The sequence below is a fragment of the Hemicordylus capensis genome, chromosome 2, assembly GCF_027244095.1.
Source record: "Hemicordylus capensis ecotype Gifberg chromosome 2, rHemCap1.1.pri, whole genome shotgun sequence".
NCBI classification, from domain to species: domain Eukaryota; kingdom Metazoa; phylum Chordata; class Lepidosauria; order Squamata; family Cordylidae; genus Hemicordylus; species Hemicordylus capensis.
Window position 1 is genome coordinate 12,866,231 of NC_069658.1, and position 18,110 is coordinate 12,884,340.

The following is an 18,110-nucleotide window of genomic DNA, read 5'->3' on the forward strand; positions in this document are numbered from 1 at the left end:
TCCATCTTTCCCAATGAGGTCCTTTATCTGATGACAACCTCTGTAGAACTGAGAAGGACTAGCCCTCTCCCTCTGGGGCCATCCAAAGCCTTCAATCAATTCTCCTCAATTACTAACAAATCTAAATGTGATTTATCTGCCCCAGAATCATTCCAATATCAGGCAAAGATCTATCAATAACCCCCCCAAGGCAATCTTCCCCCCTTCTTTTTCCAGAGCTGCCAATGGAATGTGTGTGGGGGGGGCAAGACAAGGCACTGGGCCAGTGAGGCTTTTTTGCCTGCCCCCTCCCCCTCCCTCACCTCCTTTCTTTTGGAGCACTTAATTAAGTTGACAAGAACCTGTCAAGGATAATTTTGAAAGCACGCAGCCTCAACAGCTGACATTTGATAATATTACGCTCCATGTTGATTGAAATTGATTTTTTTGGTAGTAAGCTTTCAAAAAAAAAAAGGAAGAAAAAGAAGGAAAAGAAGAAGGAAAAGGAAAAGAAGGGGGGAAAGGACATGGCGGGAAATTTGGCAACTTTGTTGTCTACACATTCAAGGACAACAAGCTGCATTTGTTAAGGTCATTGGTGACATACAGGATGATAGGATTTTAAAAGCAACAGAGTTCAACAGTCATAGAGCAGTGGGTATGTTATCCTGGTGTCAATAAAATAAGTCCACCTCCCCTCCAATAATGGCAAGTGTCGCAAGGGTAAAGAAAAAAAGCAACAACACTATAAAATTATTGTCAGTTCTTATTTCATTTTCAGCCCAAGGTAAACAAAAGAACTCTCTACTGACTGCTGTTGAATCCTTCTGGCTTTTTTCTGCCGTTACTTAAATGTATAGCCTGCCATGTATTAAAGACTTAAGTGCAGTCTCTCTGACCTCCCCACTCCCTCCCTCTTCCTCTTCCTCCTCAAAATTATATTAGCAGCAGGAAAATTCAGGACTGCACAATGGTTTGTGAGCGTAATTTGTGCACATAGTATGTGCTGTTAAAACACTCATCTATGCATTTTGCTTGTCTGTGTGCACAGTCTTTGATGGCTAGAGTCACAAACCACGACATTTAGAAGCCTATATAAGAATGGGAGAAAATCCTCAGCACTGAGAATTTCACAGCATTGTTGTAGAAGAGTTGTGTTCTTTGGCAAGGACTCTGTGGGGAGTATTTGTGGTGACTGCAGGAAGCATCCCAGCAAGGGGAGAAGAAATGGGGACACTTGATCAGGGTTTGGTTCTAGAGAAGTCTGGACTACCCACTTTACCTTTTATCATTGTGATAGTCATTTTCAACATCTTCTAACATCATACAACTTTTGCAAGACTTGAAGACTTTTGCAAGACTTTGAACTGCACAAATGCCCTTTTAGATGTGCACTCCCCCACTCCCAAACCTGCCTGTTTTGTTTCTAGTGGCACATTAAAAAAAAGAAAGAAAATCCTGATTAGCAGCAAAGAAAAAACCATCCCATAATATTTGAGCACAGACAACTGGGAAAGTCTTCTGGGCTTATCCCCCCCCCCCCCCAAATGAACATAAGAAGAACCCTGCTGGATCAGGCCAAAGGGCCATCTTGTGCAGTATCGTGTTTCCCATAGTACCCAGCCAGATGACTCTAGGAAGCCAATAAGGAGGGCATGTGGTCAGTAGCCCTCTTTTGTTGTTGCCCTCCAACAACTACTATTCTGTGCTCTCCTGCCTCTGAACATGGAGGTTCCATATGGCTATTATGGATAATAGCCAGTGATAAACTACTACTCCATAAATTTTTCTAATCCCATTTTAATGGTCAAACTAGACATAATAAGAGCATTGGTCATCAAGTCCTTGTTTCCCCCCCCCCATGTAAAGACCACACACGGGGGTGGGGATAAGAACCCCTACCCTTCCGTGATCTCAATGTGGGTTCCTGCTCCCCACATGTGTTGTTTATGCAGGGTTGACTCTGGGTCAACATGGGCCCCCTTTGTATCTGAGAAGTGGGAGCCTCTATAAGGTGGGTTTAATGTGCTGTAAGGACAGCAGGAGAATTGTCAGTGACCACTCTGGCTCCAACAGCAGCGGTTCAAACTCTGGCTGCAGAAACTCCTCCTCCATGGGTGAGCAGGTGGGCTTGCTTCACACCTCCCCTGCAGCTGCAGCCACTTTTCTGGCCCATTGCATGTTCTCCTTTTGCTGATGAGGAGAGGGAGGGGCCACTGTAGAAGGACTCAGCAGCAATGGCCCCTCTTTTTCCCCTCTCTCATGAGCCTCCCACCAGAGACCACTCTGGAGCCTCCCTCCAGAGATCCCTGCATCCTCACAAGGCCTTTAGGAAGAAGCCCACTGGCTGATGAGGAGGGACAGTGAGATGGAAAGGCAGTGGCTGTCCTTCAGCTGAGAGACCCATGCTGCCACTGCCGTCTCCCAGCACCCCAGCATCTGGGCTGGTGACTTCTGGAGAGTATTCCTGTTTGAGGTTGGGATGGTGTTGCTGATGACACAGATAGCACCCGTGCATGTGCAGATGCCATGTGCATGCTGGTGCTGGCTTGGGACACGTGCTGCCCCAGCAAGAAGCTGTCCAGAAGTGCTTTCCACTTTCTTAAAGCTCCCGAACTGTGCTCGAACTGCGGTTCACACGTATCCCTACCCCAGGTCACCTTGCACTACCAAAATCCAGGCCAGATAGCAGTGGCTAATGTCCAGAATAATGCAGCATTGTGCAACAAAGTTGCATTGGTGCAATAAGATCACATTGCTGTGCAACATCACAGCAATTTTCAAAACGGAAAAAGTTCCCTGAGGTGTGCTACCTGAGCAGTTTGTAATGATGTCATGAATAGTAGTTTGTAATGATGTCATCTACCCCAATTCAAGATGGTGGACATGTGTCAGTTTAGGGCTGATGTAGGCTAACTTGTGAAGAAGGTAATTCTCACTGAAGATTATAGTGAAAGGAAGGTAGGCAGATTAGTTATTACCAGAACAACTTGTTTTAACTTGCAAATAATGTAATGCTGAATTTCCAGGAGTTTTATTATTATGACTTTCTTGGGGTACATTTGGGTACCCCAAAACCAAACAGTAAATGATACAGTAAATCTTGCAATCTACCAGCGGTTATCCTTTACCTGTGAATAACTTGTGTGAATAACTTGACCCAGTGAAATTGAAATAACAATAAACCTTTAATTTTAGTCTTCCACAACTCCATACTCCATGTATTCCACAGGCTTAATGAGGTCAATTATCTTGTGGTGTTCCATGCTCCGAATATCTTCATTTTTGAAGTTCCAGCATATAATCCAACAGTTTGGGAGTCATTTTTACCCCGACTGCGTTGAATGAGTAACTGAAATCTTTGTATGTACAGAAGGTATCAGTCTTATTGAACCCATTATTTTAGCTGCTGTTTTATTCCTGTGCTGTCAAACAGGGTGGATTGATCTAAATGCCCATGAGAAAAACCTGATTTAAATCATTGATTTAAGTCAAGTTTCCTACTGATACTTCTTCACATATTCCTTAAACAATGGTGCAAATCTAATCACTAAAACATATTAATCTACAACTCAATAGAGCATTTACAGCATCTAGGAACTTTGCATAATGTTTTTGATATCTTGATTTTGACTATCTTGGGAGTAAATACATAATACCTGCATTTTCAGTGTAATGGATATTTTTACTCATTTACCTGTGTCAAACTGCTCTCTTTCTCCTGATTCCACTTGACAATTATTCCTGGCATAGGAACACAGGACGCTGCCTTATACCAAGTCAGACCGTTGATCCGTTTAGCCCAGTATTGTCTACACTGACTGGCAGTGACCTCTCCAAGGTTTCAGGAAGGAGTCACTCCCAGTCCTGTCTGGAGATGCTGCCAGGGATTGAACCTGGGACCTTCTGCACGCAAAGCAGATGCTCTACCACTGAGCTACAGCCCCAGCCCCGAAGGGGAATATCTTTCAGCAGACAATGCACACATGTAGTCACACATCCAAATGAGAATCAGGGCAGACCCTGCTTAACAAAGGGGGCAATTCATGCTCGCTATTGCACAGGCGCAGCTTGTGAATGTGCCTCTGGGGGGGGGGCGGGCGGCGGGCGGCTTCTTTAAGGTAAACGGAGTCGGTGCTCTGTGCTGCCCAGCAGCCCCTGCGGTGGGAAATCACCTCCGCCACTCACCTGGCTCCCGCGGAGGCAAGCCCACGCCAGTAGCCAGGTGAGTGGCAGAGGTGATTCCCCGCTGCGGGGGCTGCTGGGCGGCACAGAGCACCAGCTCTGTTTACCTTAAAGAAGCCACCCGCCACCCCCCCAGAGGAGAGTTCATGAGCCGCGCCTGCTATTGCAAGAGTAGAAGAGAACGGCCAGCAGCAAGGTGGATGGACTCGATTACAACAGCAATGAATGCAGCACTGAGAGACCTTAGGAACATAGGAACATAGGAAACTGCCATATACTGAGTCAGACCACTGGTCTATCTAGCTCAGTATTGTCTTCATAGACTGGCAGCGGCTTCTCCAAGGTTGCAGGCAGGAATCTCTCTCAGCCCTATCTTGGAGAAGCCAGGGAGGGAACCTGGAACCTAGATGTTCTTCCCAGAGCAGCTCCATCCCCTGAGGGGAATATCTTGCAGTGCTCACACATCAAGTCTCCCATTCAGATGCAACCAGGGCAGATCCTGCTTAGCTATGGGGACATAGCTAAGATCCTGCTTAGCTATGGGTAGCATGCTTGCTACCACAAGACCAGGTCTTCTCTCCTCATTGACCTTAAAGGCCAAGTTGAAGACAGATCATCCTGGAGAGAATCTATCTATGTGGTCAGTAAGAGTCAACACTGACTTGATGGCACTTAATCAATCAATCAATCAATCAATCAATCAAGGCTCGGGGACCCTAATCAACCCTAAGGAGGGCTCCCTAATTATTCCTTGAGGCAGTGTGAAGCTGAACACACAGCCCAGAATTTTCACTGGAGGCACAAATGACCAGGCTCAAACTATCATACTTCAGACACATTATGCAAAAATCCAGCTCCCTTGAGAAGTCCATAATGCTGGGAAAAGTTGAAGGAAAGAGAAGAAGAAGACAACCAGCAGCAAGGTGGATGGACTCGATTACAACAGCAATGAATGCACCACTGAGAGACCTTAAAGGCCAAGTTGAAGACAGATCATCCTGGGGAAAAATCTATGTGGTTACTAAGAGTCGACACCGACTTGATGCCACTTAACCAACCAACCAACCAATCAATCAATCAATTGCAAGACCAGCTTTCCTCCCCTAATTTCCCAGCTGTTGCTTCTATGACTTATTAGAGGTACATTTGCCCCAGCACTGAATTAATAAAGTAATGGGGGTGGGGAGGGTTTTTAAAAAAACTTCTAAGGTGATTTACAGTTTGTGGTTAAAGCAACAGACATGTCACAATTAAATGTAATAAGTAAAACCAACCAAACAACTGAGCAATAACTTCAGAGTAGCTGAAAGAGCTCACCCGTTTTCTGAGATCTAAAATGGCTGACATCCTGACTAATGAAGCACCGGTGCTTTGTGAGATTATTGGGTACTGCTGAGGAGTTCCAGACTAGCACAGCACCGGTGCTTGGGGGGCGGGGGGTGCATATTGATTACCTCCTCTTCCCCTGGAAGTGCTCTGTGGGTGGCATAGAACGCTTCAGAGGGAAGGGGAGCCATTGAAATTCCATGTCCCCCCACCACCCGATGAGTGATGACAATGACAGCCAGTGAGGGTGGTGATGGGGCGGGGGTGAACATAGGAACGTAGGAAGCTTCCATATACTGAGTCAGACCATTGGTCTGTCTATCTCAGTATTGTCTTCACAGACTGGAAGCGGCTTCTCCAAGGTTGCAGGGGATACTCCTCTGGGGGGTGGGGGCCTCCTTGTAGTTGGTGATTCGATCATTAGAGGGATAGAGAGATGGGTTTGTGACCCGCGTGTTGACCGCACGGTGACTTGCCTGCCTGGTGCGAAGGTTGCGGACATTACGCAGCGTCTAGACAGGCTCCTAGGCAGTGCTGGGGAGGAGACAGCTGTCATGGTGCACGTCGGCACCAACGATGTGGGGAAATGCAGTCAGGAGGTCCTGGAAGCCAAATTTAGGCTGATAGGTAGCATTTTGAAATCCAGGACCCCCAAGGTAGCATTCTCAGAAATGCTACCTGTTCCCCGCGCAAGTACAGTGCAACAGGCAGAGCTGAGGGGTCTCAATGCGTGGATGAGAAATTGGTGCCGGGAGGAGGGGTTTAGATTTGTTAGGCACTGGGACACATTTGGGGGCAAGCAAGGCCTGTACAAAAGGGACAAGCTGCACTTGAACCAAGATGGAACCAGACTGCTGGCACTTAAAATCAAAAAGGTTGCAGAGCAGCTTTTAAAATGACACCTGGGGAACAGCCGATGGATGCTGGGCAGTATCCTGTTTGGCAAAAGCCATCCTTTAAAGTGTGAGACTGCAAAGAATTCAAATAAAACAGAAGGGGACAGAGCAGAACTGCATAAAGAGCAGACGGGAGCCTGTGCCAGCAGGTCAAAGAGTCAAAAGAATAGCATACATCAGGGGAGAGATTCAGCGTATAGGTGCTTATATGCCAGTGCCAGAAGCCTCTGAGCCAAGATGGGTGAGCTGGAGTGCTTGGTTGCTAACGCAGAAATAGATATAGTGGGCATAACAGAAACATGGTGGGACAGTGAGAACCGGTGGGACACTGTTATCCCTGGGTATAAACTCTATAGAAAGGACAGGGAGGGGCTCCTTGGAGGAGGGGTAGCACTGTATGTTAAAGAAGGGATAGAATCTAACAAGCTAGAAAACCTAGGTGGACTGGAGTCCTCCACAGAAACCCTGTGGGTGACTATACAAGGCCGGAAAGGGAACGTGCTACTGGGGACATGCTATCGCCCTCCAGATCAAAATGCCAACAGTGACTGGGAGTTGAAGGAGGAAATCAGGGAGGCGTCAAGGAGAGGCAGGGCTGTAATTATGGGTGATTTCAACTACCCACACATAGACTGGGTAAATTCACATTCAAGTCAGGACAAAGAGGTCAAATTTCTAGATATGCTAAATGACTGTGCCCTCGAACAGTTGGTCATGGAACCAACCAGAGAGAAGGCGACCTTGGATCTAATTCTGAGTGACACCCAGGACCTGGTGCGTGACCACAGTGCCATCAAATTCATCATACATGCGGGGAGAGAATCACCAAGGATGTCTAACACAGACATTTTGTATTTCAGAAGAGGAAACTTCTCCAAAATGCGGAGTATGGTGAAAAGAAAGCTGAAAGGGAAAATCAGGAGAGTCACTTCGCTCCAGAGTGCATGGAGTTTACTCAAAACCACAATACTAGAAGCCCAGTTAGATTGTATACCCAAAAGGAGGAAAGGTACCACTAAGTCCAGGAGGATGCCAGCATGGCTAACGGGTACCGTCAAGGAAGCCATAAAAGGGAAGAAGACTTCCTTCCGCAATTGGAAGGCCTGTCCAAACGAAGAGAACAGAAAGGAACACAAACATCCACTTTCTCTACCCTTTGCATGATTTTATAGACCTCTATCATGTCACCCTGCAGTCGTCTTTTTTCTAAACTAAAAATCCCAGGTGTCGTAGTCTTGCCTCATAAGAAAGGTGTTCTAGGCCCCTGATCATCTTGGTTGCCCTCTTCTGTACCTTCTCCAGTTCAACAATGTCCTTTTAAAGATGTGGTGACCAGAATTGTACGCAGTACTCCAAGTGTGGTCACACCATAGTTTTGTATAAGGGCATTATAATGTTAGCCGTTTTATTTTCAATCCCCTTTTTAATGATCCCTAGCATGGAATTGGCCTTTTTCACAGCTGCTGCACATTGAGTCGACACTTTCAACGAGCTGTCCGCCACAACTCCAAGATCCTTCTCCTGGTCCGTCACCAACAGTCTGGCCAGTGAATTGGCTGGAAGGCTGAGTGGCAGAGAGGGGCTCCCCTCTCCTTCAACTCCAGTTCGGCTGGCCGCTCAGGGGCGTAACTATAATAGGGCAAGGGGAGACAGTTGTCTGGGGGCCCACTGCCTTGGGGGGCCCCCAGAGGCACATCACATGACTGACTTCCCCAGCCACGCACCCGCCCGGGCTTCCATCAGTTGTATTCATCCTCCGAAACTGATGTGAGTGTTAAGACCTGGAACTACCAGAACAGCATGTCTTTCTCTAGTACCATTAAATAACTTGCATCATCCACAATTTACAAAACCTTTTAAAAATAATTCAGGATGATGTTCTATTGTGGCACATAGGAGATATATTCATAAGGCCGTTTTGACGTCTGTTCTCTCATCACTCTGTGAAGCCCCAGCGTCACTCCCAGCAGCGATGCATATATACCTACTTCAGTGAGGGGGGTGGATTTTAAAATCTTGTCTCTGGGCCCACTCCGACCTTGCTATGCCCCTGTGGCCGCTGTTTGTTGAACGTCTGCAGAGCAAATTGGAGTTAGGAATTGTAACCTCGGCCATGGTTAACTACGGTTATCCTGTACATCTGAATGCAGCCAGTAGCGCGCTTTCTCTCTCCCTCCCTCCCCCCTCTCTGGGATTACATAAATGTTTGTCTCACTGGCACCAGCCCTGGCTTCTTCTTACTGATTTTGCAATATCTGAGAATGATAGATGTTCATGCTGGAGGAAGAAAAAGCTGAACAATTTCATCAGTGTCTCAGGAAGGTTTTATTGGATGACTGCAGATTGGTTCCCACAGCAATTTACAACAAAATGCTACAACAGGTTCCCATCCTGACAGCAACTGCTGCATGGTGAAGTGATGGAGAAAGGAACAGCTGAAAGGAACAGAGGGATTTTCAGCTCTACCCTTGACTCATCTTTGTCATCTCCCTTTCTACCCCACCCCCGAAACCCGCACCACAAAACTGTGCATCTTTTTTTTAGGGGTAGGAATCACTTGGGGTACACGGAGACCTGTGTAACAAATAAGATGTCAAGCACAAGCATGAATCTGAATCAGATGCCACATCAGGGTGCAGATCTGGGAGATCCACTAAGCTTTTGAGCAGTGGCTAGGCTTGTGCCAAATCTTCTCTCCTTTAGACAGAAAATTATGATTTTGAGTGGGGGAGAGAGAAATATTTTCAGGTGTTAAATGTATATAAACGGAATCTTCTTACAACGGCAAAAATTGTTCTAACTCAGCTAGAAAGTGGCCTCAATACCGGGCATAAAGGCATGACTGCTGGAAGAAGCATGAATTGACAAATAAACAGATTTGGTTAACAGGAGAAGTGGATAGTTGTATGACCTAATATTGATCAGAAAGGGTTGCCATTTCCTATATACTGGATAGTGGTGTGCATGGAACCGGTCCAAGGCCATAGAAAAGGCCTCCGGACTGGTCCGGAATTCCGGCGGTCCGGCAGGGCGGGGGAGTGTGTCTTTAAGGGGGGTGGTGGTAGTACTTACCCCACCCCCTCCACTCTTCCTCCTTCGGCACGTGCACGCCAGCGGCAGAGACAAGCACGTGCGCCGTGAAGGGCGCATGCACACCGCCAGCTCTTTCTAGTTTTACGCTTTTCAGACAACGACGGGGGCAGGGGCGGCAGGGAGGAACTCTGCCGCCCCAAGAACGTTTTTAGAAACACCAGCACCGGAGGGGGAAGAGCGGCGGGGGTGGGGTAAGTACTACCCCCCCCAAAGACACACTCCCCCCAGTGCCGGACCACACTTCTGTGGTTCCATGCACATCCCTAATACTGGAATCAGTGTATTCAAAACTCTTCAGTGTAAATCAAAATTCTTCTGTGCTTCTTTTCACTTTTACAAACTGGAATTGTTTTTTAAAGGGAGAGAAATGTTCTTTTAAAACCTCATCCACTGTCCCTGGCCAACATCCAGACTAGCACTGTGCTGAGTTCCATAGTGAGTCAGTGCCGTTGTGTGAGCAGAGGAAGGGGAGATTCTTGATGACCTCCCCTTCCCTATGAAGCCCACTGAATATGTCCCAGAGGGTCGTGCAATGGGGCAGTGCTGGTCTGGATGTTGGCCATGGTTTCCTCCATTCCCCCCTGATTTCCACTCATTCCCCCTTCTAATTATGGTGTCTTCTTCTTAATTAGTCTCAGGAATGATCCCTGTCCATCAGGGATCACACAACGAATGAGACAAAATCACAATACTACGGAGTCATCCGATGCTGTAGGGAGGGCATAGGTAGCCCATGTACAGGCCTCCCACCCCCCACCCCCAACCTGGTGGTGCACCCCCCCAGCCATGGCCCCCTGCACATGCTCACTGTGGTGAGCCGGGGTAGGCTGCACGGATGAAGGAGCCAAGGTAGGCTGCCCTCCCTGGCCCTGGTGCTGAGCTGGTCACCATGCTGAGCAGCGGGGACAGGGCAGCCTACCCTGGCTGCTTTGTCAAGGAGGCTGCAGTGGGAGAGAAAGAAGGGGTGCCGTCCTTGCGGCGGGCACCCAGTGGTGCCCTCTTCCCCCACAGCGCCCCTTCTCTCCCACTGCACATGGCAGCAGTCACCTCCCTGGTGGAGGAGCCTGGGGTATGCTTCCCTACTACTGCGGCTCAGTGCTGTGGCCAGCTGAGTGGAGGGCGCAGAGCAGCCGACCCCGGGCTCGTACATCACTGCACATGCAGCGGAAGAGAAGGTGTGCCGCACGGGGGAGGCATACTGCAGGGGGAGGGGGCGCCATGGGGTGCCCATCGCAGTGAGCATGGCAGCCGCAGAAAGGACTGGCAGCAGCTCCAGCAGCAGCTGTGCATGGGTTCTTGTAAAACTCCACCTCTGGGGCCATCAGATTTAGCTACATGATGGCAACACTGAAAATAATCAGAACCAATTGAGAGTGAAGGAAATGCTTCCTTGGCCAGTTACATGGGTGATCCTAGCTAATCAGAAATCTGATTCAGTATAAGGCAGCTTCATATGTGTACTCTTCTCCATTCTGTCCTGTATTTATAACTTCTTGTATCTTCCCTTTTCTAATTCTCACTTTCTGGTGATCTGAATCACCACGTTGTCCCAATTTTAGGTACCCAGCATGTCTGTCCTGCACAAAGTCCGCCATCTGGCTGTGCTCCAAGATGATACCATTGACCACCTGCTCTATGTTCTGCACATGAGCAAGTCCAATGAACGTCATACATCTGGAGTTAGAGAAAACGTCTCAAAGATCAGAGAGTGAGACACCTGGGCAGGCTTGAGTTCCAGAACATCACAGTTACAAATTTAGCAACCAACTTGCTACATCTGTGTTTTCTGCAAGCTTCTCCTAAAGTGGATCTGTTTACTTACACCAGGTTTTCAGATTTGGTTTTAATTAAAGACAAGAGATCAAAAGTTCTATTAAGATATCCCATCACTGCCCTCATGCTCAGAACTGCGGCAAGGAATTGGCAACGATAAATGAGAAACTGAGCACTGTCAGCCACAACAGACAGATGACAAAATGATGTGCACAGCCTGCTCCCCTGGGCATTATTTGTACATAACACAGAGATATGGGTGAATTATTGCCATTCTTGAGTGTCTAATGATTTTTCTTTTCCTCTTTCTTGTAACCTGTTTCCCCCTTTTCTTCTCTTTCTCTCTCTCTTTTGGAAGCCTTCTGTTTTTAAGATCTTCAAAATTCATATTGGCAAAATGATCTACATTGTCTAATACAACCTGGTATGCAATCAATCAGAATCCAGTCTATGCTGACCTGGTCTTTTCCTCCCACTTTTTTTTTAACAAAGCTGCAGCTGGAGGAAAGTCTCTTTCATGATTGATACGATAAAGTAATCAATTTCCATTAGAAACTTAACTCCAAACTAGATTCAAAAAGCTCTCAAGCAAACTTTCCAGCCTTTTGCCTGCACCCATCTGGCCTCAAGGGGAAAGACACAGGGCCAGTTCAAGCCCCCATGCTGACACCTCAGGCAGTGCAGGGAACACCCACCCCCTCAGCCTTCCACCCCCTCAGCCTTCCACACTCTCAGTGTCATGCACAGAGTGCCCCACTTCCTCTTCCTCCCCGCCCCCAGCAGCATGGCATACCCCTCTTCTCTTCCCTCCACCCTGCAGGGCCTTTCCTCCCCTTCTCTGTACCTTACTCATGTAGGGGAGAATTTGAATCAACCTCTTATTTAGCAAAGAAACCCAGTTTGATGAGATCAGAGCTCCCAGAGGAGTTCTGGGGACAATGGTTTGAGAACTAAAACAAGTAAAGGTTTATTTTAAGAAGTTTGAAACTTAAATAGAAAGCTTGCACCCTGTACTAGCTACCTCATGGTGGAAGGAAGAAGGAGAAAGAGAGAGAACAAAGAAGAAGGCATTGTCCTAAGAGTATCAGTCTACCAATCAGAAGGGACATAGAGCAGAGAATCTAAAAAAACCCCTCTCCCTTTTATGAGTTTGAAAAACTCTCCCTTTTATATGCCAAAATAAAAGAATCAAACTTCCAGTTTCAGGCTATGAAAATGGCACATTTGAGAAAATGGGATGAGCATTTTCAGTGCATGGTGCCATATAAGGGGATGGGGGGATGGTAACAAAGGAGGGCCTCCATCATGCTTGAGTCCCAGGTTTGGATCTGACCTAATTTTATATATCAAAAGAATGTGAACATTGTGCAGGTAGCTCCTTCGATTGTCTCAGATAGTTTCCCTCAGGTGTGTTACGAATCTGCTTCAGGTCCCTCAAAGGTACTGCAAAGAAAATTAATCTAGTTTCAGAGAATCCTATCTAAGGTAGTTACATGGCCCCAATTAATACAGCCCCGGTCCCCAAAGGATTTATAATTGCAGAGGAAGGGAGCGTAGCTATTGGAATCTTGCGGCATGTATTCTATCAGTCCTATGCTAGGTTAGCAGGGGCACGTTTTTCATTAGCTTCTGAAGGATTCCTGTTTTGTGACACACCTAGTGATCCACCTAGGTGATACATCTAGGTCTACCTAGGTCCGGGCTTCCCAACCTTGGGTCTCCAGGCGTAGTTAGACCAGAACTCTCCTCATCCCAGCCACAGCGGCCAAAGGCAATTTGCAGGGGTGTAGCAAGGTTGAAGTGGGTCCTAGGACAAGAAGTGAAGATGGCTCCCCTGCCTTCTTCTCCTCCCCCTCCCCATATCTCTGCTGCAGAAGGACAAGGTGAAAAAGAAAACATCCCCAGCATGCCCTTTCTCTCACTCCTGTGCAAATAATACCATACACTTCCCATACATGCAGACACTTACACACACACACACACACACACACACACACACACACACACTTGCACAGGTACATTCCCTTGGCAAAGAAACATGGTTTAAACTTACCTACTATAATCATCTCATGTATCCATACATACAACCTCAACAGTGAAGAATGAAGAGCAAACTGTCACCCAGCTGGCAGACCCCTCTCCCTAAGGGGCCCAGGGATACCACCCTCCTCCCCAGTTCAATTATAGCTATGCCCCTGGTGACTGGAATTGTTGTCCAATAACTTATGGGGATCTGAAATTGGAAAGTCATGGCCTAGGTGAATGCAGTAGTACCTCCTTGGTACAGAAAACCAGGAGGTACAAAACAAAAAAGTGGAAAAGCTTTCATTGCATTACATGATGTAAGAAGACATTATTTTCTCCAATTTGTGGATATGAAAATGGCAAATATTTATATACTGCTTTTCAACAAAAAGTTCCCAAAGTGGTTCAGATAGATAGATAGATACAAATAAAATGGCTCCCTATCCCCAAAGGGCTCACAATCTAAAACAAACAAACATATGATAGACACCAGCAACAGCCACTGGAGGGATGCTGTGCTGGGGGTGGATAGGGCCAGTTGCTCTCCCCCTGTTAAATAAAGAAAATCACCACTTTTAAAAGGTGCCTCTTTGCCCAGTTAGCAAAACAAAAATGGGGAAACAAAGGTGAACATTGATATAACATTACAGCTGAATTTAGTGTGGATTCTTCACACACATACACACACACACACACACACACACACACACACACACAAACACGTCCCCCACCTTCTCAGTTTACATGGTTATTCACTTGTCCCTCACATGTTCAGGAAATGTGTGAGACAGAAATAGAATTGTGTATGCTAACTATGTGCCCCCCACTTCAGGGCATTCAAAGATCCCTTTCTCACAAGTGTCCCAGTGCCCCACATGTGGATGTCAGGGGGTGTCACTGGCAAGTGCTCCAATATCAGGAGCATGGCTGGCACATGCAGCCCCATTTTCCCTTCACACGGTCCCTGAATATGTGTGTGGAGGGGGACAATGAGTGGATGGTCCTATAACAGGTGGCAGGCCAGTGAATCAAAGGTGGTTTCAGCTAAGGGGTCACAGACTCAGTGGAAGTGAGAGCAATTCTTCCACTTCCAACCCAACATGGCCATACGCAGGTATCATGACTTGCCATCACCTGGCAGGACTAGGGAAGCACTATGGCTCTGTGGGAAAGCATCTGCTTTGCATGTAGATGGTCTCAGGTTTAATCCCTGGCATTTCCAAGTAGGGCTGGGAAAGACTGCTGCTTAAAATCCTGGAGAGATGCTACCAGTCAGTGTAGACAGTACTGAGCTTGGTGGATCAACAGTCTGACTCAGTAAGGCAACTTCCTATGTAAACTATGGTCAATGAATCTGAAGGGTCGGTCTCGGGGTAGAAGCCGAGTACCCGGCCTGTTGCAATGATCTTGAAACCTCAGTCATGAAGAAAGTGGTCTCAGATACCAGCTGTCAAGGATGCCCAGCCCACAGGATAGGATGAAGCTGGAGACCCAGAGATTCCTCCACTATTCCATGTTTCTATGTGACCCTTGGCACAGGACTGCCCCAAAGAGATCCCTAGGAATAAAGTCACCAATGGTCTAAGTGGAAGCTGTTAATCATTTTGCAATGTGTGGCCTTCCCCATCCTTCTTTTGCTCTCTCACAATGACCTTGCACATAAGTGTTACTAGACAAAGCTCCAGCTAAAGCCCCAGGAAGTGTGCCTGCAAATGCCCAGCAGTACAAGACACCAAGGCACTGCTGGTTCACCCTGCTTCAGCTTCCTGGGTGGAACCCCTGCTGGTTCACCACCCTGTTTGAGGACTTTGCACTCCTGTGAACACCATGGATCAAAATGGCTCGATTGTACCAACTTTTGGCTGAACGAAAATGGAACTCTGATTTTTGTGCCCCCCACCCAAAGCATTTCTGGGCCAGCTGGAGAAGGTGAGAGAGCATGAAAATCTCCACAAGGGGGCAAGGGATCACATCTCAATCACCAAGGCAGCTAGGTCAACCTTCTCTGTCCTGTTGTGCTCCATTGCAAAGAAAGCAACACAGTGCAGCAAAGCAGGGAGCATTGGCCGAGTTGTCCTGGCAATGGGGGTGTTTTCCCTCTCCACAAGACAGAGAGAGGCTGAGATCAATTAACCTTTGCCAGTCAAATCTGACTGGGTATGCAGCATTGTGACATCATCACAACACCATATGATTCCCTGATTGCTTGGGATCACTCACTAATGAAGAAGATAATAGTGCCAAGGACTCAATGGCGGTGGTGGGGGGGGGCACACTTTAAGCCTGGGGCTGATTGGTTGGGATCACACACTGATGAAGAAGATAATAATAATGCCAAAGACCCAGCAGAAAGGGGACATGCCTCAAACCTAGGGCTGAACAAGGTCAATGGTCATCGTCACAGATTATTTAAAGGTGACCTGACATATGATCTGTTGTTTTTTATGCTTGTTTGATATGTTTTTAGCTTGGTGTTTTTATTGCTTGGTGTTTTTATTGCTTTTATTGTATGTTTTAATTTTTGTAAACCGCCTTGGGGTTTTCTTTTAACGAAAGGCGGTATAGAAATGTAAAAATAAATAAATAAATAAATAAAAATGATAATGGCATCTTTTGCTTCACATGATTATCTGGGGGGGGGGGGCAGATGTAGAATAAAGGTTCCTATGCAAAATACCCCTATAGATGACTGCTTAGTATAAAACGTGCCAAATTTGGTCTCTAAAGTATAGTTAGGATGACTAGACGCAACAGAGGACAGAACTCCTGTATGTTTAACGGTTGTGTAGAAAGGGAATCTTGGCCATCAATCAGTCTGGGATTAAGGGGTAGGGTTTCCAGGAAAAACCACGTATTGCCCAGCACCTCTCATTTGAGCAGCAAACCACTGAAGGGCACTGCCCATCCATGTTCTGGCTTCCACTGAGGTATCATCCACATCACTTTGCTTTGAGCCTTTGAGCGATGGCTCGTCTCTTTTGAAAACATCCATAAACTACCTTAAACCATCTGCTTTTGAACTCTGGGTGTCCCTTCTCCCCCTTCCATCCGCCTCGTGTCAGGCAACCGAAAAGAGAGACAAGAGAGACTTAATTGATCAGCTTCTGAAGTAGCCTTGAGAACTTGATTCAGATATTGACTTCCAAGCAGCTAGTTTAACTCCAGGTTCCAGAGGCAGCAAGGACTGAACATCAAACCTATTAACCTTTGACCTTACCAGTTGGCGAGACATCACAGCAGCAGTAATTAGGAAGTCAATTGGAATCACATGTCTCACTTACACTGGCATGTCAATCAATAGTGTTGGTGACAGATTCATTAGGCTAAGCCTTGCAGCATCGGCTAGAAAGAGCCTCATAAAACACACTTTTGGAGCAAGGCAGGGGTGGGGGAGATCTGCTAGAAGGACTTGCTAGGATGACAATCTGTATTGAGTAGGATGCTTGCAATTTATGAAGAGCTACTCACCGGGTAACCTTTTTGACTCGGTGCTAAATTTCCCATAGTAATTGCTAAATAAAAAAATAAAAAAAATTATGCTTTTTAAGAAATCCTCTTTTTCCCTCCTTTCTGACATGGCATATTTTAAATGTTAGTTACAACTACCAAATAATCTAGAGAATAAAACTTGAGTATTTATGTAATGTCAGAAGGTAACTTTGCTTTTATGACCATCGGATTTTAAAAGAAGGTATTCATCTTGAGTGGCAGAAGGAAGGGGCTGAGATTGCTATGAAATATGATTTTTTTAAAAAAATCCTCTGCATTCCGCTGTGATTTAAATGTCTGTTGATGATGGTCAATATGATGGTCAACATTCATATTCTTGGGCCACTTTATTCTGGAGACAGTGGTTAGGGGGCTGGAAGTAGACACTGCCACATAAAAGAATCCCTTCATAGGCCCCCTATACAAGGCCAGCCCTAGCATGGAGCAAGGTGAAGCGGGATGCTTCAGGTGGCCAACTCTGGGCCAGTTCTCAGGGTGGCAGCAGGGCAGCCCATCAGATACCTGCCCCATGAACGGCCTGCAGAGGGAGGGAGGTGAGATCACACCACACTGCTTTCCTTCTTTCCATCACGGTAGCAACATTGGCCATGGCCTGCAATTCGAATTTTTGGTGGCCCCTGCCACCATTGGCCTCCACCACTCACCCGCTTGTTTGCCTGCCTGCCTGCCTGGCCTCCACTCAGCCACTTCCCTATCCATCATGGTCTGATGACATCACTGCCCATTACATGGTGCCAGGGCAATGTCATTAAACTGCTTTGCTGTTGGTAAAGGGAGGCAAGTCAGTGGCTATGAGTCTGCGCTCATGCAGGGATTGCGGAGGGAGGGAGAGAAGCAGGAGGCAGTGGAGGCAGGCAGTGTGCAGCCAGTTAGGGTTAGGGTCAGGGTACAACTTGGCCCACCCAAGCCTCACTGGGTGGCAGGGGCATAGCAAGGTGGGAGTGGGCCCAGAGACAAGATTTTAAAATGCCCCCCCCCTCACTGAAGCTCAGCTCATGAAGTAAAGAAATCTTAAATGAGGCTGAATAGTAGTAACAAAAAGCATATATATATCCTATGCGCCACAATAGAACACCATCCTAAATGATTTTTAAAAAGGTTTTGTAAATTGTGGACAATGCAAGTCATTTAATGGTACTAGAGAAAGACATGCTGTTCTGGTAGCTCCAGGTCTTAACACTCACATCAATTTCGGAGGATGAATACAACTAAAGGAAGCCCGGGCGGGTGCGGGAGTCAGTCATGTGACTTGCCTCTGGGGGAGCCCCGAAGGCACTGGGTCCCCATACAACTGTCTCCCCTTGCCCTATTATAGTTATGCCC

At 46.9% G+C, this 18,110-nt stretch overlaps 1 non-coding gene across 1 annotated transcript; it reads right to left on the reverse strand.

The window, feature by feature from the left end:
- Positions 1-3,854: 3,854 nt before the first annotated feature.
- On the reverse strand, positions 3,855-3,926 carry TRNAA-UGC (transfer RNA alanine (anticodon UGC)). Its single transcript has one exon. It is a non-coding gene; the product is annotated as a tRNA-Ala (tRNA).
- Between the last annotated feature and the right edge of the window lie 14,184 nt (positions 3,927-18,110).